Source organism: Gymnodraco acuticeps, unplaced genomic scaffold, assembly GCF_902827175.1.
Source record: "Gymnodraco acuticeps unplaced genomic scaffold, fGymAcu1.1, whole genome shotgun sequence".
In the NCBI taxonomy this organism is placed as follows: Eukaryota; Metazoa; Chordata; class Actinopteri; order Perciformes; family Bathydraconidae; genus Gymnodraco; species Gymnodraco acuticeps.
The window spans coordinates 219,931-244,609 of NW_022992122.1; the positions used below are offsets into that span (position 1 = coordinate 219,931).

At 42.6% G+C, this 24,679-nt stretch overlaps 1 pseudogene; it reads left to right on the plus strand.

Moving 5' to 3' along the window:
• Positions 1–21,299, plus strand: part of LOC117537816 — a 56,810-nt pseudogene extending 35,511 nt beyond the window's left edge.
• The last annotated feature ends 3,380 nt before the right edge of the window (positions 21,300–24,679 follow it).

Below are 24,679 nucleotides of genomic sequence, written 5' to 3' on the forward strand. Positions count from 1 at the left end.
TCTTTAGCGAAAGAGTCTTTCAACACATCCGCGGTTGTTTAGTTAAAGAGTGAAGTGAATGAAGCGTTGAACAGTGTCGTGTAAAGTAACAATGCTCCGTCAGCTATAAAAGTAAGAACACTGTCGTCGGTGAAACTTTCTCCTGACTGCAGAACGTCTCTCATTGTGTTATAATGTTTTTTAACGGACGTTGTCTGATTATATAATCATATGCGCGGGCCGATAGAGTCTGTTGATCTCCAGATTAACAGCAGCACGAGAACAACCTGCCGATGCTCCATGGCGGAGGCTCCGGTAGAAATTGCCGGGATTTGCGTTTTTACCCCTTAATGTCTGACCAATGGGTGAACAGCATTTCCGAGCACATGACTTGTGTTTAAAGTTTATAGTCCGTTTGAGTTTTCCCGTGTGAACGCAAACCGGACCTTCTGAAAATGAAACCATGTAACAAACTGTCGTCTGGTGCGCAGCAGAGAGCGGACTATTAGGTGTGAATGCACCCAGTCTTTAAGTCTTTAATGGAATAACTGTCACAAAACCCTAATTCTAAGTTTTATTTTATTGATTGATTAATTGATTAATACATCGAGTACAGATATACCATCGTTTCTGTTTTTCTGTTTCGTTGTAAAGGAGGGAGAGAGCAAGAGAACATCAAAATGTTCTTCGGTTCGACACAGCCGTCCCCAGACGTTCTGTAAAGGGTGAATGTTTGATTCTCTGTTTCTCTTCTGCTGCAGATTGTAAATTTAACTGCCATAAGAGATGTGCGGCTAAAGTTCCTCGAGACTGCCTCGGGGAGGTGGACTTCAACGGAGGTGAGACCTACCGTATATTATATTAATTAAAAACTTATTTTATTATTTAAAAAATGTTATAATAGTTTTTTGAATGAATAATTTATACATACTTTGTTTTGTATATTTTTGTGTCTTTTCCACATTTTTACTCATTTTATAATATATTTAAAAATGAATAGTTAATGTATATATACTGATCTTTCTTTCCCAGTAATGTATCATCTATTTATGCCTTTTGTTGTTGTAAATGAATGGTCTTTTTACACATTTTCTATTTCAAAATGATAATAAATAGTATATTTTCCACTTTTTTTGTTATATTTCCTCGGCTTTTTCCATCTTTAATTTCTCCTACTGCGTTTAGGTGTTCCCGAATAAACACCAATGCATATTCCTTGTATGTGTAAACCCACTATAATACACTTCATAATATACACATCATATTTCTCGTGTGTTTCTTTCAGAGCCAGCGAGTCTCAGTCTGGACTCGGAGGCGACGATGGAGGTGGACAACAGCGATGCTAACAGCGATGCTAACAGTGATGCTAACAGCGAACACAGCCTCGACGAGACGGACGACAAGCTGTTCTTCATCGAGGGAAACTGCACCGACGGAGAGAAAGACGACGAGACCATCAGAGCCTTCAGGTACAAGAACTCTGGATTACCCATGATGCTCTGCGCTACTCAGTTGTCTAGTTGTCAGATTCATAATTACGTTAATTGGATAATGGTTGAAAGTGTAGAGGGGAAACTTGGATACCAATGCCAGCTTCTAACCTGATGTTTGTATTGATGTACCTTTTCTTTACTTATTGCCCATTAAGGCCTAAAAGATGCTTTGATATAGGCCCAATTCCAATTCTCCCCCTACACACTACCCCTCAGTAAACTGCACAACAAGATAGACATTTAATATCGTCATACAGATGTTAACAACTTCATGGTTACCTCATACTTAGGATCATACCTGGGTGTAGGTAGGTAGGGTGTGGTTTGGAATTGGGCCTCTGTATGATGTCTGATTTCTGTGTGTCTGTCTGTGTGTGTGTGTGTGTGTGTGTGTGTGTGTGTTGTGTGTGTGTGTGTGTGTGTGTGTGTGTGTGTGTGTGTTGTGTGTGTATGTCTGTCTGTCTGTGTGTGTTTGTGTGTGTGTGTGTGTGTGTTGTGTGTGTGTGTTGTGTGTGTGTTGTGTGTTTGTGTGTCTGTCTGTGTGTGTTGTCTGTGTGTGTGTGTCTGTCTGTGTGTGTGTGTGTGTGTGTGTCTGTGTGTGTGTTTCTCTGTGTGTGTGTGTGTGTGTGTGTGTGTGTGTGTGTGTGTGTGTATGTCTGTCTGTCTGTCTGTGTGTGTGTGTGTGTGTCTGTGTGTGTGTATGTCTGTGTGTGTGTTTCCTGCAGCCCGTCCACCAGCACCAACATCCCTCTGATGCGATTGGTTCAGTCGATCAAACACACCAAGAGGAAAGCTCCACGATGGTGAAGGAGGGCTGGATGGTTCACTACACCAGCCACGACAACCTGGTGAGGAAACACACAACATAAATACACACAAGATATACACACAATATAAAACACACAGATCATTTTTAAATGCGTGGGGAAACTGGATTTAGTGACCAGATGCTCCAGATAGAATACAAATATACATACAAACAGTATAACGTACCTCAAAACTGAACCTAAGTACAGTATTTGAGTTAATGTTACTTTAAAGCTAACCCTAACTAAAACAAAAAAGGCCCTATTATGTTCATTTTCAGGTTCGGCTGAAAACTGGTTGGCTCTGTTGTGATTGGTCAACAGCTTAGAGATGTCCCGCCCCTTAGCCTATCACGTACAATGTGTTGGAGCGCTAGCCAATCGAAGCTCGTAGTGATATAACTAGGTTCCAGAACTTTGGGATTTTAGCCTTTGCAGACCATTTACATGCACTAAAAAAAGCTCTGTCTAATCCTACAGTCTTACACAGTGTACATATATATTTACATAAACTCTATAATGTATAAATAATATATCGTGTGTGTGTGTGTGTGTTCAGAGGAAGAGGCATTACTGGAGGCTGGACAGCAAGACTCTGACTCTGTTCCAGAACGAAAGTGGAGCCAAGTATTACAAGGTAGGAGATCCAGGTCCTGTGTGTGTGTGTGTGTGTGTGTGTGTGTGTGTGTGTGTGTGTGTGTGTGTGTGTGTGTGTGTGTGTGGTGTGTGTGTGTGTGTGTGTGTGTGTGTGTGTGTGTGTGTGTGTGTGTGTGTGTGTGTGTGTGTGTGTGTGTGTGTGTGTGTGTGTGTGTGTGTGTGTGTGTGTGTGTGTGTGTGTGTGTGTGTGTGTGTGTGTGTGTGTGTGTGTGTGTGTGTGTGTGTGTGTGTGTGTGTGTGTGTGTGTGTGTGTGTGTGTGTGTGTGTGTGTGTGTGTGTGTGTGTGTGTGTGTGTGTGTGTGTGTGTGTGGTCAAACCCAAAAACTTTCCAGGTTTTATTTTGGGATTTCCTAGAAGGAGAATATGTTTCATAGAAATATGAGCGAGTGATTTGAGGTCAGCTCGTTTCATGTCGCTCCCTTTTGATCCGTTGACCTTCACCTCAAAGAGACTCAGTGTGTGGTCGAAGAGGAGGAGCGGTTGGGTTGTCCTTGGAGGGTTTTTAATGTTAGGAAAGGAAGGAAGGGAAGCTTCAAGTTCAAAGAGAGTCTCTCAGTTCAGCAGAAACAGGAGTGGTTAAGATGGAGCTGAAATAATGTTGTTCTCAGACCTTTGTGACTTAAAATGGTTATAACGAGTGTAATTGACCAGAATGTGAAGAGAGGTGATGTTTTATCAGTCCAGAGGTTTGGGTTTCCAAGCTGACAGTGGAAGTACGTCCAGCAAGAGGACGTTTTTTTATTTATCTTGGACTTTTTCGACTTATTTTTCTTAGCGGCAGGAGACCCCGCTGTCTTAATAGGCGCTTTCACACCGGAGTACTTTTCCCATTTAGTTCCGATAGTGCCTGGGATTTTGCGTTCGCCACCAAAAGAGAACTTAGTTCAGAGAACTTTTACCCCCATGCCTGCTAGAGAGGTGGTACGATCCTGGGAGAAAAAAGTACCAATTTCGATTGGCTGGGCGGAATGCAAACCACGCCCCCGTAAAACTCTGAAAAAATGAAAAGCCATTGTATTTGCTGGCATTATCATTATTAGCATTAGCATTAGCCCAGCGCAGAAACGCAGAGAAACTAACTTATGGCAACACAAAAGAAAACATGGGAGCGGTGGAGATGAGGAGGTGTCGGCGTTCTGGCGATTTACTCGGAGTCCCAGCAGCTTCTACTGAAGCCTTCCCCAACTCCGGGGACTTCCGGCCGGGGCGTTGGGCGGCAGTATACGCCGTGAAGTGGTTTGCGGCCTGCCAGTAAACCCAAAGCAGAAGAAGAAGAAGTGACGTCAGCGGCTTCATTTGCCTAATCCTCCCTCAGGGACTTATTCCGGTGTGAACGCGATCTGTACTTAGTTTCATGGGGTACTAAGTGCTGGCACTAAGTGCTGCAAAGTACTTGGTGTGAAAGCGGCTAAAGATCATTTACAAACAATTGTTGCGCCTTTATTGCTTAAAATGACACTTCAAATGGTTACAAAAAGCACAATTTAGCAGAATGTGAAGAGAGGAGCTGTCTTGTTTGTGTTGAGGCTTTGTTTTCCAAGCTGAAAGGGGAGGTACGTCCAACGAAAGGACGTTTTTTTATTTGTTTTGGACTCCTTTTTCGTACCGGCAGGAGATCCCGCTGTGTTTGAGATCCTTTTGAGGCTTTTATTGGTTCAAATTACTCTTAAAATGGTTTTATAAAGTAACATTTAGCAGAATGTGACGAGAGGAGATGTTTTTAAGTGCAGAAGAGGTGGTTTCTGAGCTGAAAGTGGAAGTATTTCTGTCTCTTATGGCGCTTGAATCTACATGTTTTCTCTGTCTTCTACCCCACAGGAGATCCCTCTGTCTGAGATCCTGCAGGTGGAGTGTGCGCAGGACTTTGGGAACTTGCCTCCAGGCGGGAACCCTCACTGCTTCGAGGTGATCACGGGGAACATGGTGTACTACGTGGGGGAGAATCTGGGAGAGAAGCATCCCAACACGGCGCTGATGGCGTCCGGATGGGAGAAAGCCGTCCGACAGGCCATGATGCCCGTCACCCCCAACGCCAGCGCGCAGGGCAAGGAGCACAGTGAGTCCCAGGGAGATATATAGATTTATCAATAGTTTACATTATATAAAAAATATATATAAATGTACAGGAAAATGTGTGTTTTATATGCAACAAATAAATACATATACACAGAAATAAATCAATACATGAGAGTGAAACATACCCTTACATTATATGGACAGAAAAAGGGATACAAATCAATAAATCACATTATATAAAAACAATTATATGTACAGAAGAAATATGAGTATTTACAATAAATAAATATATTTTGGGAAAATAAATAAACATAAATAAATGAGGGTGAAAAATAACCAGAAAAAGGGTGAATTTTATTATAAATCGTCCGAAAAGTCAGTTAAAAAAAATGTAACAATCATAAAAAAGAAAACTAAAATCAAGAAAACTAATAAAACATAAAAATATAGCAAAAAATTATATCTTGATTTAAAGGAAAAAAATCTATAAATTACTTTAAATAAAAAGCATAAAAAATATACGTGAAAAAAATGTGTATTTTAAATGCAAAAATATATATATTTTTGTTTAATATGTTTAGAAATAACAATTAAAAAGGTGCCTTTCATTAAAAATCCTCTCCAAAAATACCTGTGTTTTTTAAAGGGACACTCATTTTCTGGTGTTTCTCAATGTCGAGGAAGGATGCTCCAGAGCCACTATTTCAAGGATGCTACATCATCGAGTCCCGCCGAAGGACTGTTCCAATGTCCAGGATGCTTGGAATTCTACCGAGCCCGGCGTACTTCGTTGCGGGAAATTTCGAGGCTACACCTCCTCGGTCTTAAAATCCCCACAATGCTTTGCGCCCGGACCAATTTCCAAAATATTTGGCGGAAATCGCGCTCCATTGAAGGCGGGGCCTCTCATATGACGCAGACCTGTTAGCCTGTTCCACCATTCTTCGTTTTCCGAGGCTAGGAAGGATACTTGCCTCGCTTCTGAAGGACCTGACTCGGAGGGACATGTCCTACCAAGGAAGCGTCCTCGACATTGAGAAAGACCCCCTGTCTGGAGATCCAACAACTTGTGATGTCAACTTCCTGCACGTTTTTCAAAGTAAAAGCCTCTCAGGGTTGGGAATTGATTCCAGTTCTCGAAACGCTTTCAATGTCAAACATTCGGAGAAGGTGTTGCATTTAGACCACCAGCAAGTTACCAAAGAAAACCTTTTTTAATTAAAACATGACCGTATCAAGCGTCTTTGAGCATTAGGAAAAGAGCTATAAAAATCCCATGTATTATTATTATATATAAATAGTAAACAATAGCAGCCTTTTTCAGAATAAAAGCCTTCTCCTTTGAGGTTTTTAAGAATGAACCGACCTGGACTTCCCACAGTTTGAAGTCCTGTCAGTGACGTTACATAAAGTTTGTATCTGATGAGCTGGACGTAGACAGACTGGCAGTATTGATCGCAGCGAGAGATGAAACTGGGACAGAGATCTGAAATCAATCTCAGCTCATGAGTGGAAATTCCCTCTGAGCCGCAGCTTCCTCTGAACACAAAGCGCCCTCTTGCTTTCATCCACTGATATGTTTATTTCACAATGAGCAGAGGACAGCCGTAGAGCTTCTGAATCTTTGATATGATAGTTTCTGTCTGATCAGGATCGACAGACACGACAAAATCCAGCTTTACGCAACATTTCTACTGTGAATGTTCTGTGGAAACACGTTTCAAATGACGTAAGAAGCTGAAAAATGCACTTTGGGAATACAGAATAACCATCAGACAAATGCTCCTTACTGTCAACATGAAGTCAGTGTTGTTAATTGTCTCCTTGTTAATCTACAAACCTGTTTTGTGTGTGTGTGTGTGTGTGGTGTGTGTGTGTGTGTGTGTGTGGTGTGTGTGTGTGTGTGTGTGTGTGTGTGTGTGTGTGTGTGTGTGTGTGTGTGTGTGTGTGTGTGTGTGTGTGTGTGTGTGTGTGTGTGTGTGTGTGTGTGTGTGTGTGTGTGTGTGTGTGTGTGTGTGTGTGTGTGTGTGTGTGTGTGTGTGTGTGTGTGTTCAGAAGAAGTCTCTATCAGCATATCAGTGTCAAACTCCCAGATACAGGAAAATGTGGTAAGTCCTGTTTGCTTCTCCTTTAAGTGTAAATGATACACTAAGGTTATGAAAAATGTCTCATGAAATCAACAAAACCCAACTTGTTCTGTGTTGCATGAAAACAAAATGGTAAGAAAGATGGAAGAATGTTATAGTTTGTAAATATCGGACGACCTGAAATATGATTTATCGTCGTGGAAGAATTTTACGTTCATTTCTTTAACCTTTGTTGAGATATTTCACACTGGACGTTTAGCTTTAGTGTTAATTAAATGAATTCTACATCTACTAACTTTACTCAGAATTTGTTATTGAACGTGTGTCCCTTCCAGGCTTCCATACTCACCAGGGTTTTTAAGTTGAAACGCCAAATAAAACCTCCTTTTTCAAATGTCACAGAGCTTTAAAGGTGTTTCTAGCTTATTATCAAGGCACAGTCAATTACACATATATGTATTCACTTACTAATTATCTAATTCAACTGTGTGATCTCTCTTTCAGGACATCAGCTCAGTGTATCAGATCTTTGCCGACGAAGTCCTCGGATCCGGACAGTTTGGGATCGTCTACGGAGGTGAGAGGGACAACATATAGTACAATTAAACCAGGGATGGGCAAATGGTGGCCCTCAGATACATTTATAAACAACGTAATTAATTAATTATTTTTTGTTTACTTGTAGTACTGATACCGTCCACTAGACTCCTAGTTACGTCGCGAGCTGCGTACATGATTTGGTTCGGCAGCCAAATACCACGAACGAATCTTTGATGCGTTTGTGTGTATTGTGTTTGTTTCCCGGAGAAACACTCAGAAGAAACCCCGGCTGTTGTTACGCCTGCTGTGACGTTACCGCTTGTAATTATGCCGAAGCTTCAAAGTTGTTTTTATCATCTGAATTTGGCGAAACAAGTTTAATATTCTAAAAACCAAGACTTTGTTTATTTGAAATCAGATGAAAACAAACTGTCACGGACCCTGCCGTGTTATCTATGATTACTATGCGCCTTTCATTCATAATGTCAGTGGGAGGGAGGGGGAGCGGCGCTGAGGAACAGCAGACAGTTGACAGTTGCCTGTGTGGACACTCCCCTTATTGTGAGTCAGCAGAGACAGGCTGTGAAGTGTCTGAGGTTCAAGTTAGACAACTAATGTCTGGGGTAGTGTTCATGACTTCATGTTTATGTCATCTTAATGGTTCATCTCAATGCACACACATTTTCCTGTGTGTGTGTGTGTGTGTGTGTGTGTGTGTGTGTGTGTTCCAAGTGAATCTGCGGCCCCCTGGTGGCCAGTACATACATTATGTGGCCCCCACCACCATCCAAGTTGCCCATCCCTGCATTAAACTAAATTGCACAAGCCGCACTTACGGTTAAAAGCCAATTCAAGATAAGAAGCCGGATCAAACACATCAAACTTCTTAGTCTTCAAATAAAAAGGCTAAGAAAATGACTTCATGTGTGGATCGTCTACCTGCTAAATCCAGATGGCTTCCTGTAGATAATTAGTTGATTGATTAATGTTTCAGTCGAGAGCTAAAGTGTTTTCCTCCGCAGGTAAACACAGGAAGACGGGCAGAGACGTGGCGATTAAAATCATCGACAAAATGAGATTTCCAACCAAACAGGAGAGCCAGCTGAGGAACGAGGTCGCCATCCTGCAGGTACCGAATATATTCAAGATGCAGTACTGCATCTAAGTACTCTCTTTTGACATTATGCTATATATACTTTTACATTTGAGAGAATAATATTGTACTTTTTACTCCACTATCACATTACTACTAATCTACTGGTTACATCTTGACAAACTACTTAATTAAAATGCTTCAACATGTATTTCTTAATCATAAAACTAAATAATATAATATCTGAAAAGAGCCCTTCTGCATACAGAGTACTTATCCTCAGTTCTTTACTTGAAATGGAATATTTTAACATCATTTTATTAACCCTTAGATGCACGAGTGACTGGACCCTACACTCTTCCATAAGTGGGTCAAAAAGGACCCGTATTAGAACAATGTGTTTTTTTTTAATGCCATTTTTGTCATTTTGGTTTAGAAAAATCACTTGTATAATATTTAGTATTATATTTTGGTTCACACTAGAAATATTTTATATTGAATTTTTCACTATTTAGAATTGTAGACATTTTTTTTACATTTTGAAAAAAAAACGTTTTCCCGGAGGATCCCATAGGAAATGCATGCGGGTCATTTTTGGCCCACTTATGGAAGCTTGGGGTATTAATACAAAAACTACAATTTCTTAAAATGTAAATTAAAATTTGAATAGCCTGATATCCAAAACATGTTCTTTGAGGAACAGCTGGAATATGAAATGATAAGAAAATGTAATTACAAAGATACTTCAAGAAAACCACCTCACCGGGTCCAAAAAGACCCACTTATGCATCAAGTAAATAGTCTGAGTACTTCTTCCACCTCTGCATACAGTATACATGCAGTTAGACATAAAAACAAGTAACGTTATTATGCAAGTAAAATGCAAGACTACCTCAAATATATACAATCCTACAGTACAGTATATGTACAGTAGAATAAATACTGTGTTTATTTATGTTAAGAAATGTTTGTGTTATAATCCAGCAGAATCAAATCTGAATAAATAAAGCAAAAAATCTTAAACTCCTTTTAGGATATGTCAGTTGTAACTCCCATGCATCTTTTAAGTTATTTTTGTCTTCACATTGTTTTCTAACTTCCTGTTGGAAGTTCTTAAAGCAACTCAAGTGACTAAAACTACATTAAACTGTGTTTTTTGTCCATGTTTTCCCGCCTGTTTCCTTCAGAACCTGCACCACCCGGGCATCGTGAACCTGGAGTGCATGTTCGAGACCCCGGAGCAGGTGTTCGTTGTGATGGAGAAGCTGCACGGAGACATGCTGGAGACGATCCTGTCCAGTGAGAAGAGCCGGCTCCCTGAACGCATCACCAAGTTCCTGGTCACGCAGGTCAGTGAACGCCACATTCTCTTGCACTATTTTATCTGTTTGATTTGTTCTATGTCCTATATTCAGAGATGGCAAAAGTACACACGTCCTTTACTCAAGTAGAAGTACAGATACTCGTGTTTAAAAATACTCTGGTAAAAGTAGAAGTACTGACTAAACTTCAAGTAAAAGTAAAGAAGTATGGGCTGACCAATCAGAGCAGCTCTGGTTTCAGACAGAGGGTGAAAAGAGGTGCTGCAGCACATTAAAGCACGGAGACAGGTTATGGGTTATGGGTTTGCGAATCCTGTTATTTTAAGATCTCAAAGATTCAAAGACCACGGCCTTGTGTTAAATCTTCTTCTTCACGTTGTGTGTGTAGATCCTCGTGGCCCTCAGACATCTTCACTTCAAGAACGTCGTGCACTGTGACCTGAAGCCGGAGAACGTCCTCTTGGCTTCAGCAGAACCCTTCCCTCAGGTTAGAAACACTTAAAGTAACAAACCTGTTTTGAAAATGTAAGAAGTAGAAAGTACAGGTATTTGTGTTCAAAATGTAAGAAGTAAAAATGTGTCCAGAAAAATGTACAGTAACTAAGTGTTTGTACTCCACTACCTCCCACCTCTCTCCTGCAGGTGAAGCTGTGTGACTTCGGTTTCGCTCGGATCATCGGAGAGAAGTCGTTCCGGCGCTCGGTGGTCGGCACGCCGGCGTACCTGGCTCCCGAGGTTCTGCGGAGCAAAGGTTACAACCGCTCTCTGGACATGTGGTCGGTGGGCGTCATCGTGTACGTCAGCCTCAGCGGGACGTTCCCCTTCAACGAGGACGAGGACATCAACGACCAGATCCAAAACGCTGCCTTCATGTATCCATCGAACCCCTGGAAGCAGATCTCGGAGCAGGGTGAGTTTAAAACCTCTGACACTAGTGTTTATATTATGAGCCAGAAAGTTTGATAAAAGTCAGATTTAAAAGCACAATCCTAAACATGGTGGCACTTTTGAAGGGATACATCTTTCAAACATCTTACATTGGAGGTATTTTAATAGTCAAATCCGCTAATTTCTCATTAAACGAAAAAACAACTCGTTCTTCATGTACCCCTCAAACCCCTGGAAGCAGATCTCAGCGCAGAGTGAGTTTAACATCTCACACTCTAGTGTTTTTAACTTTCCGTCTTTTCCTCTGTGAAAGAAAACCTATGACTTGACTAGAAGCACCTGGATACATGCAGGAGTATTTCAAGACATTAGATCTAATAAATCCACATGTATTAAATATATTTGAAGACAGGACTGTGGATCAAACTTTAGATCTGAAGCAGACTTCCTGTGGATGTTCACTCCGTGTTTCCTCCTCTTTCAGCCCAGGACCTGATCAACAACCTGCTGCAGGTGAAGATGAGGAAGCGCTACAGCGTGGACAAATCTCTGAGCCACCCCTGGCTGCAGGTAACACACTTTATATGTCTTTTACTAACCTAAAAACAAACCCAGAGGACTCTTCAGACAGACATCTGTCCTGTGAAATAACCAAAAGTATTCAAACTTAAGCAGGAATGAAGCTTTCATGCTGGGACATGCCCTCTTTAATAAGCTAATGGAAAAATCAAATCAAGTTTTATTTATAGAGCACATTTATAAACGATTTTTGGTCGAGCCAAAGTGCTGTACATATAATAAAAATAGCCTACAGTAGAGACACTTTACAGCAAATACAACAGCACAGATTGTTCAGAATATCAGTATGAGAAAAACGACACCCTCTATCCTTAGACCCTCTGTCCTTAGACCCTCTGTCCTTTGACCCACTGTCCTTAGACCCTCTATCCTTAGACCCTCTGTCCTTAGACCCTCTGTCCTTAGACCCTCTGTCCTTTGACCCGCTATCCTTTGACCCTCTATCCTTAGACCCTCTGTCCTTAGACCCTCTGTCCTTAGACCCTCTGTCCTTTGACCCGCTATCCTTTGACCCTCTATCCTTAGACCCTCTGTCCTTAGACCCTCTGTCCTTAGACCCTCTGTCCTTTGACCCGCTATCCTTTGACCCTCTATCCTTAGACCCTCTGTCCTTAGACCCTCTGTCCTTAGACCCTCTGTCCTTTGACCCTCTATCCTTAGACCCTCTGTCCTTAGACCCTCTGTCCTCAGACCCTCTGTCCTCAGACCCTCTATCCTTAGACCCTCACATCGTACAAGGAAAAACTTCCAGAGAAAACCCACAGTTTAAAGGGAACATGGGAGAAACCTCAGGGAGAGCAACAGAGGAGGGATCCCTCTCCCAGGACGGACAGACGTGCAATAGATGCCGTGTGTAAATCCAAGAGATAATACATTTTACAGCATATAGACCGAATGTTAGGAAATGCATGTGTCTGTAATAAGAAGATGAATCCACGAGGATGTCAACAGTCCTGTGGGAGCCATCAGGGAAGTAGTGTGATGAGAGTCAGGCAGGACCGCAGAGACAGGTTCAGCCACGACCCGAAGTCCACGACTTAATCCAGAACTCAGGATAGAGGATCCAAGACACAGAAACAAGAAAAAAGATTTGGCTGGGTTAATCGGAACAAGAGAATACACAGACACAGACAGAGAGGGAAAAGGTCATTGGATAAAAGTTATTCTTGATAACCCTCGAGAAAGATCTCATGAACTTCCCCACTCAATCTATCAAGACCCGATAAGAAACAGAGATAGGGAGCACAACAACCTAATGGATAAATGTACTACCTCCTGTAGCACTACCAGACCTGGATGGACCTCCAACATGTTAATAATTGATTATTCGTAATTATGTGTTTCTAACATTTTAGATTTTTGAACTTCACATCACTCTTGCTCTCCGTAATAAGCTAATCAAGTGTTTTAAGTGACTCTTATCCTGCTTTCTGAGGGTTTAAATGTTGTGGCTGCAGCGGTCAGACTATATAACCACGATAGCCCTGTGTAGACCCCCCCCCCCACACCCACACACACACACACACACACACACACACACACCACACACACACACACAACAACACAGACGAAAAGACACTTGTTGTAAAACACCAACTATGTGCAATGATGTTATAACTGTTGCAATATATACCTGGCTGCTAAATCTTCAGACTGTTACAGTCAAAGTTAACTTTATTGTCAATCTTCCAGTTTGTGTGTACAGACAGAGAGATCGAAATACTGTTTCCCACAATCCAGAAAACAAAAACTAATATATATAAAAATATGTATAACACAATCAACTGACACTTTTATACATAGCACACATTAACGTCCCATGTCATGGCCATTTCCACCTGATCATAATTCCATTGTTGAGGTCTACTAGAATAGATTTATACTGTGCAATTTTCCAAACTCACATTGGTTTCTCATACAGCATCTCTGTAAAGTATGTGTATTCACTCTCTCCACTAAACGGCTCGTTGCAGCTCTTGCCCCCCCCTCCCTGTGAGCCCAGTGTGCTCCGATTGGTCGGGACCAGTCGGGACGTTGTGAATCGCGCTGAGCTCCGTGGAGGTGTGATTTCCTTGTTTAGCGATATCAATCAATCAATCAATCAATGTTTATTTATATAGCCCAATATCACAAATGTTACATTTGTCTCAGTGGACTTTACAGTTTGTACAAAATATCAGTATGACAATACGACACCCTCTGTCCTTAGACCCTCACATCGTACAAGGAAAAACTTCCGGAGAAAACCCACAGTTTAAAGGGAAAAATGGGAGAAACCTCAGGGAGAGCAACAGAGGAGGGATCCCTCTCCCAGGACGGACAGACGTGCAATAGATGCCGTGTGTAAATTGAAAAGATAATACATTTACAGCATAGGTAGTCCAAATGTTTGGAAATGCATGTGTGTATAATAGGAAGATGAATCCACGAGGATATCCATCCAGGGCCTATGATCCAGGACCACAGCCACGACTCAAGATCCAGGGCTCGCGATCCAGGACAGAGGAGCGCAGGATCATCCATGACTCCGGATCCCGGCGTATATAGACACCAAAAAGAAAGACATTTGGGGAAGCTGGGTTAATCGGAACATGAGAGTACACAGGTATAGACAGAGAGAAGGAAGAAGTAAGATGTCCCCCGACAAACTAAGCCTATATCAGCAAAACTAGGGGCTGGATCTAATCAGCCCTAACTATAAGCTTTATCAAAAAGGAAGGTCTTAAGCGCACTCTTAAAAACGGATAGGGTGTCTGCCGCCCGAACACAAACTGGAAGCTGATTCCACAAATGTGGAGCTTGATAAGAAAAGGCTCTGGCTCCCATTGTACTTTTAGAGACTCTAGGAACAACCAACAACCCTGCATTCTTGGAACGCAATGCCCTAGTAGGACAGTAGGGTATAATGAGTTCTTTAAGGTAAGATGGCGCCTGCCCATTAAGGGCTTTGTAGGCGAGAAGAAGAATTTTAAATGCTATCCTGTGTTCTATAGGGAGCCAGTGTAAGGCAGCCAGAACAGGAGTAATGTGGTCCCTTTTCCTAACTCTGGTTAGTACACGAGCCGCAGCATTTTGAATCAGCTGAAGCGACTTGACTGACTTCTTGGTACACACTGATAATAAAGAGTTACAATAATCCAGCCTTGAAGTAACAAATGCATGGACTAGTTTCTCTGCATCGTTTTGAGGCAAGATATGCCTGATTTTTGCAATGTTACGTAGATGGAAGTAGGCGGTCCTTGAAATTGATTTTATGTGGGCGTTAAAGGATAAATCCTGATCAAATATAACACCAAGATTCCTTACAGTCTCACTGGAGGCCAAATTAATGCCATCCATAGTTAGTATATCCTTAGATAATTTGTTTCGTAGATTCTTCGGGCCAAGTACAATAACTTCAGTTTTGGTCGTGTTTAACATCAAAAAGTTTAAGGTCATCCACGTTTTTAAGTCCTTAAGGCAGTCTTGAATTTATTTAGATGATTAATTTCATCAGGCTTGATTGATAAATATAGTTGAGTATCATCCGCATAACAATGAAAGTTTACAGAATGATTCCTTATAATATTGCCTAACGGAAGCATATATAATGTGAACAAAATAGGTCCGAGCACTGAGCCCTGTGGCACTCCATGGCTAACTTTGGTTTGCGTGGAAGATTCATCATTGACACGTACAAACTGAGAGCGTTCAGATAGATAGGACCTAAACCAGTCTAAAGCAGTTCCCTGTATGCCAACTAAGTGCTCTAGTCTTTGCAATAAGATATCATGGTCGATAGTATCAAATGCAGCACTGAGATCGAGCAAGACAAGAATAGAGACACGTCCCTTGTCAGAGGCTATTAGAATGTCATTTGTGACTTTAACCAGAGCTGTCTCTGTGCTATGATGTGTTCTAAAGCCAGACTGAAAAGCTTCAAATAAATCATTGTTTTTTAAGTAATCACACAACTGTTTTGCGACCGCTTTCTCAAGAATTTTTGAGAGGAACGGAAGATTAGAAATAGGTCTATAGTTGGCTAAAACCTCTGGATCGAGGTTGTGCTTTTAAGAAGCGGTTTTATCACTGCTACTTTGAATGATTGTGGAACATAGCCTGATAATAAAGACATATTCATAATATTTAATAAATAAGTGCTAATTAATGGAAAAACTTCCTTCAACAGCTTAGTTGGAATTGGGTCTAACATGCACGTTGATGGTTTAGAAGAGAGAATCATTGAATTTAATTGTTCAAGGTTTATGGCTGAAAAGCATTCTAGTTTACTATCTAGTGTAATATTAGAACTTACGTTTCCGGGAGCTGTTGATAACACTATACTGGTCAAAGGCAAGAGGTCATTAATTTTGTTTCTAAGAGTAACAATTTTATCGTTAAAAAAGCACATAAAATCATTACTACTGAGTGCTATGGGAATAGAAGGCTCAATCGAGCTGTGGCTTTCTGTCAGCCTGGCTACAGTGCTGAAAAGAAATCTTGCATTATTCTTATTCTCATCTATTAATGAAGAGTAGTAAGCTGCTCTCGCTTTACGCAATGCTTTCTTATATTCATTGAGAGTAATATGCCAAATTAAACGAGATTCTTCAAGTTTAGTAGAACGCCATATCCTTTCAAGTTGTCTCGACTTTTGCTTTATTTTGCGGGTTTCGGCATTATGCCATGGAGCTAGTCTATGTTGTTTTATTTCTTCTTTTTCAGAGGAGCAACAGAGTCTAATTTTATTCGCAGCGCATCTGTAGCACTATCAACAACATGATCAATTTGGGGTGGTGTACATTTTGTATAAGTTTTCCTCCCTTACATGCAGACATGCTATCGAGTTAAGTATTGGTGGAATCTCTTCCTTAAATTTGGCTATAGCACTAACAGATAGGTTTCTGCTGCAGGAGCTTTTGACTAATGCTTTGTAGTCTAGTAACAGTACTTCAAAAGTTACTAAGAAATGGTCGGATAAAGCAGGATTATGCGGTTCGACTAATAGTTGCTCAATTTCAATACCATAAGTCAGAACAAGGTCGAGAGTGTGATGTATAGCAGTGGGTTGGTTTATTTACACTCTGACAAAAACCAACAGAATCTAATAAGAGTTAAATGCAACAGTAAGGCTATTTTTATCATCGTCAACATGAATATTAAAGTCACCTACGATAATTACTTTATCTGTTTTAAGAACCAAAGTTGATAAAAACTCAGAGAATTCAGATAAGAATTCAGATAAGAATTCTGAATAAGGACCTGGTGCACGGTACACTGTAACAAATAAGATTGGCTGCAAAGTTTTCCAGGTCGGATGCGTAAGACTAAAAACGAGACTTTCAAAGGAGGTATAATTTAATTTTGGTTTAGTATTGATAAGTAAACTTGAGTCAAAGATGGCTGCAACTCCACCTCCTCGGCCCGTGCCTCGGGCAATATGAGTATTGATATGGCTGGGTGGAGTGGCCTCATTTATGCTGACATATTCTTCATGTCTCAACCAAGTTTCAGTGAGACAGCATATATCAATATTATAATCTGATATTAAATCATTTACCAATATTGCTTTAGATGCTAGAGATCTTATGTTTAAGAGACCACATTTAATATTCCTGTTTTGTTGCACTGTAGTAGTTGTTACATTTACTTTTATTAGGTTATTATGTATGACACCTCTATTAGGTTTTACCTTAACTTGTCCTTGGGCAGACACACACACCGCTAATATTGGGTATTTTATTGGGTTCGGGATTCCTATGGATGACTGCCTAGGAGAGAGCGCAGAGAAGCGTGGTAAGACTGCGACTCCGCCTCCTGGTCTCAACTCCAGTTTGTCATGGATTAAGTCCACAAAGCCCTGAAATGTTTGCCGAAATGAGATCGGCACCTTCCAAAGTAGGATGAATGCCGTCTCTCTTAATCAGACCAGGTTTTCCCCAGAAGGCTGTCCATTATTTACGAGCCCACATTGTTTGCTGGGCACCACCAAGACAACCAGCGCTGAAATGATGACATGCGGCTATACATGTCATCATTGATCAGATTGGGGAGGGGACCAGAGAAGATTACGGTGTCCGACATTGTCTTAGCATAACTACACACCGACTCCACATTAAGTTTGGTGCATTCTGATCGGCGTATACGAACATCATTACCACCGACGTGAATAACAATCCTACTGTATTTACGTTTATTTTTAGCCAGCAGTTTAAGATGCGCCTCAACGTCGCCCGCTCTGGCCCCCGGAATGCATGTGACTGTGGAGGCTTCGGTCTCTAATTTCACGTGTCTCATAACAGAGCTACCAATAACCAGAGTTGGCTTCTCAGCGGGTGTCTCGCTGAGTGGGGAATATCTGTTAGATACGTGAACGGGTTGGTGGGGACCTGCGGGTTTCGCGTTATGCCCCTTCTGAACAGTCACCCAGTCTCCCTGCTGCTCGGGAGTTGCCGGGGGACGGCTAATAGGAGCTACCTTTTGCCGGTCCGCACCAGCTAACATGGGCTTTACTGTAGCTGAGTTTCTTTCTAAGATGCGGAGCCGGGCTTCTATGTCTATGATTCCCGCCTCCAACCTAACAACTATACTACATTTAACACATGTACCGGTACCAGTAAAGGAGGTAGGGAAGTAACCAAACATGAGACAGTTAGAGCAGGAAATAGCACCCGAGGGTGGGGAAAGAGCCATGGCTAGCTATCAAGCTAAAGTAGCTACCGTTAGCAAACCCGAAAAGAGTGTAGGCAACTGTGGAGTTACAGAGTCGCTAAGAGAAGGAGAGTTGTGAGAGCTTAAGTTATAGTAACGTGTGATTACAACGTCAGGCAGTTGCCGTGATCAAGAGTTTTAAAACGATCGATTAAGTTAAGATAATAAGCTATCAGCAACAGAACGGATACCCGGAGATGACAACAACCGGAAGTTACAACATGCTTACCGCAATAGTGGTCCGTGTAGAAACAGCGATACATAGCGAAACACAGCCAAACTCACCCTGAGCACACACAAAGTCACAGCCGAAGTAAAAACAATAAGTGTGGCTTGATATTGAGTCAGAAAAAGGTTGATAAACGCTGTGAGAATGGGGTCTGCAGAGAGAATGGGGTCTGCGAGAGAACGGTCCTGCGGAGAGAACGGGTCTGCAGAGAGAACGGGTCTGCGGAGAGAATGGGTCTGCAGAGAGAATGGGGCAGAGAGAATGGGTCTGCAGAGAGAATGGGTCTGCAGAGAGAATGGGGCAGAGAGAATGGGTCTGCAGAGAGAATGGGTCTGCAGAGAGAATGGTCTGCGGAGAGAATGGGTCTGCGGAGAGAATGGGTCTGCGAGAGAATGGGTCTGCGGAAGGGAATGGGTCTGCGGAGAGACTTGGGGGTCCTGCGGAGAGAATGGGTCTGCGGGAGAGAATGGGTCTGCGGAGAGAATGGGTTCTGCGGAGAGAACGGGTCTGCGGAGAGAACGGTTCTGCGGAGAGAGACGGTCTGCGGAGGAACTGGGTCTGCGGAGAGATGGGTCTGCGGAGAGAATGGTCTGGCGGAGAGATAGGTCTGCAGAGAGAATGGGTCTGCAGAGAGAAATGGGTCTGTAGAGAGAATGGGTCTGCAGAGAGAATGGGTCCTGCGGAGAGACTGGGGTCTGCGGAGAGAATGGGTCTGCGGAGAGAATGGGTCTGCGGAGAGAATGGGTCTGCAGAGAGACTGGGTCCTGGCAGAGAGAATGGGTCTGGCGGAGAGAACGGGTCTGCGGAGAGAACGGGTCTGCGGAGGAGACTGGGTCTGCGGAGAGGAATGGGTCTGCGGAGAGAGATGGGTCTGCGGAGAGAATGGGTCTGCGGAGAGAATGGGGTCTGCGGAGAGAATGGGTCTGCGGAGAGACCGGGTCTGCGGAGAGAACGGGTCTGGCGGAGAGAACGGGTCTGCGGAGAGAAACGGGTCTGCGGAGAGAACGGGTCTGCGGAGAGAACGGGGTCCTGGCGGAGAGAGAACGGGTCTGCGGAGAGAACGGGTCTGCGGAGAGAACGGGTCTGCGGAGAGAATGGGTCTGCGGAGAGAATGGGTCTGCGGAGAGAATGGGTCTGCAGAGAGAGAATGGCTCTGCAGAGAGAATGGGTCTGCAGAGAGAATGGGTCTGCAGAGAGAATGGGTCTGCGGAGAGAATGGGTCTGCAGAGAGAGAATGGCTCTGCAGAGAGAATGGGTCTGCAGAGAGAATGGGTCTGCAGAGAGAGAATGGCTCTGCTGAGAGAATGGGTCTGCGGAGAGAATGGCTCTGCAGAGAGAGAATGGCTCTGCAGAGAGAGAATGGCTCTGCAGAGAGAATGGCTCTGCAGAGAGAATGGGTCTGCAGAGAGAATGGGTCTGCAGAGAGAACGGGTCTGCAGAGAGAATGGGTCTGCAGAGAGAATGGGTCGTAGAGAGAATGGGTCTGCAGAGAGAGAATGGCTCTGCAGAGAGAATGGGTCTGCAGAGAGAATGGGTCTGCAGAGAGAATGGGTCTGCAGAGAGAATGGGTCTGCAGAGAGAATGGGTCCTGCAGAGAGAACGGGGTCTGCAGAGAGAACGGGTCTGGCAGAGAGAACGGGTCTGGCAGAGAGAAGGGTACTGGGTCTGCAGAGAGAACGGGTCTGCAGAGAGAACGGGTCTGCAGAGAGACGGGTCTGCAGAGAGAACGGGTCTGCAGAGAGAATGGGGTCTGCAGAGAGAACGGGGTCTGCAGAGAGAATGGGTCTGCAGAGAGAACGGGTCTGCAGAGAGAATTTCGCCGCGATCGCAACTGTCTGTTATCAGCCTGCAGCCAGGGAGGAGAAATCAGCAGAGCTGCCTGCACTGAGTGTGTGAGGAAGTCGTGGATTGGTCAATTTGGACCAATCAGCGGGGGCTTAACGTAACGGCTCCACGGACGTAACGTAACGGCTCCACGGATTGGTCCATTTCGTTCCGGGGACGGATGACATCATGCGTACCCGGAAGAATCAAATGGACAATGACGAGGCGTTTTGGGGAGATCTTCTCTGTGTTAGAGTTTTACTCGCTACAGGGTGTACTTTGAGGGTTTTCACTCTGCACACCGTTTACATGCATAAAAACCTTCATAACACAAGGGGACGGGTAACAACCGGAAAAGCATGACATGGGACCTTTAAGACATAGGTAAAAGCACAACAATCAATATATACAATAACAGTCACTTCAATATCTTTGGGAAATGTACTTTAGTGCAAGATTCTCCATAGCAGCGTAAAAAGTGTCTTTTGTAAATTGTGTAATTTCTTGTTGTATATTTAATATTTTTTATGCATGCTTCTTAGTTAACATTAAGCTGTCTTTGGCTCTTTTCTGCTGTAACAAATGTACATTTCCCCTCTGTGGGACGAATGAAAGGTATTCTGATTCTGTTCTCTCCCTCAGGACTACCAGACCTGGATGGACCTCAGAGAGTTCGAGACGCGTCTGGGCGAGCGCTACAATCACGCACGAGAGCGACGACGCTCGCTGGGGAGGAGCACGCAGACGAGAGAAACCTTCATTACCCAAACACTTCATAATGTCCCGAAACCTGGACGACATGGACGAGGATCCCTGAAAATGGTTTCCTATAAGGACACATGGACTGAGAAACGACACTGTGACAATCATTCAGGTCTAGAGAGCTTTTATTTTGAACACATTTTACAGCGTTTGTTTTTTTTACATCCTTGTTGTTCAACTGCTCATTTTATATTCATAGCACGATGAGTCCTAAAACCCGGAAGTGAGTTAGCATTTCACCACTTCCTGTTCCCTCGTCTCAGAGTCGGGTTTTTTTAACTCATTTTTGGAAAATAGCTGAACTAAGGTCTGTGGTTGAGACAAATTGAAGAGACGGATCACGTATTGTTCTACGACATTAAATCTTCAGCAGTGACCCCACTGGTGATTTCTGAAAAGTTGACATGATGCTTGTTACCAAGTGGCTGAATAGGACTACAGAAGTCGTGGAGGCCGTTGTACGTCTTTACGCCGAACACGTAAACACTCCTCTAATGGCACATTTCCACTGCAGCGGGGTAGCCCCGTTTAAGCGTCCCTAAGCGTCCTCGCTCAGGCCTCTGGCTGCCTCGCTGGCCGTCCGAGGCCGTGGCGCATTTCCCTTACAGTTTAGGACCTGGGGTAGCACCGCAGTGTAGGCGGGGCTCCCGTCGAGCTCCCGCTGGATTTGATCATCCCCAATGAGATGTAGGAACGTCGTCACCTCCTCGGTCGACCACGGTGTGCTTTTCTTTGACGTTGCCATTTTTGTAGCTCCTCCGTTTACAAAAATGCTGTGTATAAAAATGCTGCAAGCTTGCTTCTAGATATATGCGACGCTAGGGATGATCTCGCGCGCGATCTTGTGACGATTCTCTCTGACCAATCAGCAGTCGAGAGTGTTGACGTCACTAGTTCAGCCCTGGCCTGAGAACCACATTTGATGGGGCCGGAAAAAGTACCCGCTAGCCGGTGCTGCGCTATATGGAAAGGCCACCAAAAACTGGCCTGGCCGCTTGAGGACGATTAAGGACGCTTAAACGGGGCTACCCGCTGCAGTGGAAATGCGCCATCAGTTTGTTTGCCCTGTTCTGCTTGAAAGCAAGTCCCTGCCTCCTGCAAACTGTTCAAACAAACGCTTCAACTCGTAACATTTAGAATCTGTATGTTGATATGGATCTTAAGTTGGCTTTTGATTGATTGATGGAAAAGTTTATTAACGCTTGTATAGTGGGTACAGTACAGTACAGCTCAAAACATACAATTGTTAAGGGGATGCAGACCAGAGAAAGACTTTCGTCTTGTTTACATCAGGGTCCCCCATTTCCAATTCATCATATCATTTAAGACATATAAGACATATAAGACATACCAAGTCTACAGATATACAGTTAGTAACAGAGTCTAAAATGCGAGTATATACATAGATGGGGGGGGGGGGGGGGGTGGGGGGGGAAGCTGTCCATTGAATGACAGGTTGAGATTTGTACCATTACCGGGGCCAGTTTTGCAATGCTCTCCCCCGAAGGTGCTCTTTAAGAGAGGTTTTGAAGGTAAGTATAGTTTTACTTTCCTTTACAGTTGTGGGAAGAGCGTTCCACCTTGATGTGGCATAATTGCGAAACGTGTATTCCCCCCTTTTGTGACGTTGAAGTCGTGCTGCTGTACTCGGCTGTAGTTCCTTTATAGCATAACGTTAGCATTTCGCTGCCTTCTGGACATTAGATTTATGATTCGAAAATGCTAAAAGTAGGGTAGACATATGGAGATTATCCGGCTGAACAAAACGTGCAGTTATCAAACAGGTTCGTTTCCACAGACCTTATTTTTTAGAATATTCCAAAATCCTATGGAGAAATCCCGTTGCTTTTTGTCGAGGGAACCAGCAGCTTACTTCAGGGTCGGCCTACAAAAATACTTCATCACACCACCGCTCTATCACCGGTTGATAAATATTACATATAATTAGCATTTTTGTGGGGAAATAAAAAATGTACAGGGCTTTTTGTCAAGACGGTGGAAGAAGTTAAAGGTCAGAGGTGAACCCAATATTTCAGTTATTTGGCGAGCAAGGCCTTCATTACCCCAAAACACTTCATTATGTCGACCTGGACGATATGGAAGAGGACCGTGAAAAACATTTCCTACGAGGAGACAAAGACTGAGAAACGACACTGTGACAATCATTCAGATCCAGAGAGTTTTATTTTAACATATTTTACAGCAGGGTTTTTTTTCTACAAGCCATAACAAACACACACAGAGAGCCAAAAGCTGGAAGATTTTAATAAAACGTCTGCGCTGCAAGACGAGCTGTAGCTCAGAGACTTTTTACACTTTCTCAGCTCAAATAGCATATTTTTAGATCTCTTAAAGCTGTGCAGAGAGTTTCTATGTGACGTTAAATCAGGAGAAATGTGTCTTAATTATTTTATGACTGTAATGTTTTCATTGTTGGGATACTGTTTTAAAAATGGGAATTTCACTGATAATAACTTTTGGTTTGTTCTTCTGCAAAAGTAAACGTACTCTTAATCTGTAACGCTCATTACGCAGCAGAAAACTACATTTTATCAGATTGATTCTTAGCGTAGCGTTAGTGGAGGTTACGTTTTTGTACGGTGGCCTTTTAAGGACATTTTAGACTTTCAAAGCAGAATATTAATTTAGTTATGTCATGCTAACAGCTACGGCAACTATCAGAAAACTCTTGGGCTGTCCTCCACTAAAGCATTTTTAGTTTTACAGATCTGTCTCCTGAGAAAATAATGCAACAGAACTACTTTAAATATTTTGTTTGCCAGAGATGTGCTAAGAAAGTTCTTGGAAAAAGTCATTCAGCATTAAAAATGCAGAAAACCTGGCATTGTCACATGCCAACTTTAGCATACTAACATAAAATGTCAATATATTAAAGACGAAACAATTAAACCTAAGACTTTTTATCTAATTATGGTTGTTCTGATTGTCGATCATCTTATCTCACATTCCTTTGTTGTAAAGAAAAGTTAGCTTTGTCACACAAATGCTAACCTTAGAATGCTAAAAGGCTTAATGTCAACAGCTAATGAATAATAAGCTATTTATCTAATGCTAACTTTGGCATCTGCATAGTAAGGCTTTGTGAAACCTGACAAATTAATAAATCAGAAGAAAAACTATTGGTTCAAACTGATTACCAAATAAATCTTACATCGAAATGTATTCAAACTTCACTTATTAAGTAGCCTCCTAGATTAGCTTTTGTAGCTAACTGTGTAGGTATCTACAATGTGAAAGCTAACGGAGCTAGCACAGTAATATTAGCATGTTAAAATGCTCTTTGCTAGCCACTTAAATGTTAACCAGCATACTAATTATCCATTCTAACTTGTTAGCATGTTAACAAAACACTGTGAAAGGGAGCTTTATCTGGCAGTATATTTCCCATGCTAACTATGCTAACTAAGTATTTTTAAATATGATTATTTAAGACTCAGGTATCATTAAATTCAATTGAGATGATCAAACTTTTGCAGAGAAACTTATTTTTAGAGTGCTTCTCTCACTTTTTCTGATGAAGACAAGCTGAGAATCGAGCTGCTATTGTCTCACTGAGCTGCAGCCTGAGAAATTATTTCACGTTTTATATTTTTGCAATAAATGTTTAATGTCATAATGTGGGGGGGGGGGAAATTAAATGGTCTACTTTGGGAAAATCAAATGCTACATCCTTGTTGTTCAACTGTTCCTTTT